The following is a 1,637-nucleotide window of genomic DNA, read 5'->3' on the forward strand; positions in this document are numbered from 1 at the left end:
ATCATACCATCAAGGCATCAATAATCATAATCACATATATGACCACATAATATTTCTCAACCAAAACCAAACATACCTTATCTACATAATTTCACCCAAAATTACCAAATTCCACACTTCAACTCCTCAAACCTTATTATTCAATAACCAACCCAATCATTCATACATTCATTATTTAAAACTCATCCAATCACTTGTGTCATCATACAATGCACACATCAACTTACCTTCCTTACCTCTTCTCGGCCTCCGGCCCAAAATTCATGGCCTCTGGCCCAATTTCACAATTTAAAAGCATAAACCACAAATCAATACTCATTACCCCATACATTCAATTCTCAATACACCAAACATACAAGGCCACACAATTCTCAACCCAATCATTAATTCACATTACATACCAACTATGCATATTAGCACCAACCATTTACACAATCCAAACTTAATCCTAGGGGCATCTAGCCTAGGAATTCTCATCACACCACACGGTACTTAAATGAAACTTAAACCGTACCTCTTGTAGCCAAATCAATTGACCCTCTTCTTTGGGAGTCTCCACCAACCTTAGCTCCAAGCCTCACCAAAGCTCCTCAAGCAACACCAATCTCCCAATCGTGCACCAAAACCATCAAATGCACTAACATAACCAATATTACATACATACATCAACCTAGGGCTCAAAAAGATGATAAATCACAAGGGTTTGAGCACTTCTTACCTCAGCCCATATGAAGTAGGGATAGAACCCACTTAGAATCCATGTTGGAGTATCCCTAAACACCCAAAATCACAAGATTTCAACACTAACTACCCAAAGGCAGAGATGAATGGAATACTCACCACAAAACTTAGATAGAATTGTAGAGGATGAGAAGAGCGACGCGTGGCCGTAAACGGCTCGTCAATCGGAGCTCCGTAGCTCAAGTTATGGTGGTTTGAAGATCAAAGAGAGTTAGGTTTTCTCTCTTCTCTTCTCTCTTCTCAGTTCAGCGCCCCACACACCTTCTTTAGGGCAAAATGAGCTGAAATGCTCATAACTAATGTTTATATATGTTGGGTCTTGGGCCCACTTAGGCCCGGTTCACTTATTTTTGTCCGTTGGCCCAATTTTGGACCAAAACCTTTAAGATTAGCGCTCTAAATCGCACTTCAAATATTTCTACCTCCCCTAATTATAATTCCTCATGTCTTAATCTTATTTACTCATAATCAATTTTCTCAGCTGCAGTACCAGACAGGTCTCAGCCGGTACTGCCGGTCAAAATTCCACTGCGCGCTTTTACGCAGAAAACTATGTCTTCCGACTCGGAAAAATTCACTGAATCCAAAAATCATATTTAAATCATCAAATTCCAATCGCCAAATCTTCCAACCATATTCGCTCCTACTTAACTCATTATTTAATTAATTTCGGTTAGACCGGGTATTACAAATATAATGGTGGCATTGGTGTTATATATGTATATATACATATAAGCTATATTTTCTTTCTTTTACTCCCTAATGGCTTCGGCCAATTTCTTCTTTTTTTTTTTACTTTAATTTTAATAATAATAATAATAATAACAATAACAAGAAAAATCAATTTAATATTTATCTAACCAAAATATTTTTTTATAAATAATTTAAATTTATTA

General features: G+C 36.7%; 1 long non-coding RNA gene across 1 annotated transcript; it reads right to left on the reverse strand.

The window, feature by feature from the left end:
- Positions 1 to 110: 110 nt before the first annotated feature.
- Positions 111 to 1,162, reverse strand: LOC127741083 (uncharacterized). Its single transcript, XR_008001995.1, has 3 exons — positions 841 to 1,162; positions 719 to 773; positions 111 to 637 (listed from the first exon to the last, which is right to left on the reverse strand). It is a non-coding gene; the product is annotated as an uncharacterized LOC127741083 (long non-coding RNA).
- Positions 1,163 to 1,637: the final 475 nt, after the last annotated feature.

Source organism: Arachis duranensis, chromosome 1 (genome assembly GCF_000817695.3).
Source record: "Arachis duranensis cultivar V14167 chromosome 1, aradu.V14167.gnm2.J7QH, whole genome shotgun sequence".
NCBI classification, from domain to species: Eukaryota; Viridiplantae; Streptophyta; class Magnoliopsida; order Fabales; family Fabaceae; genus Arachis; species Arachis duranensis.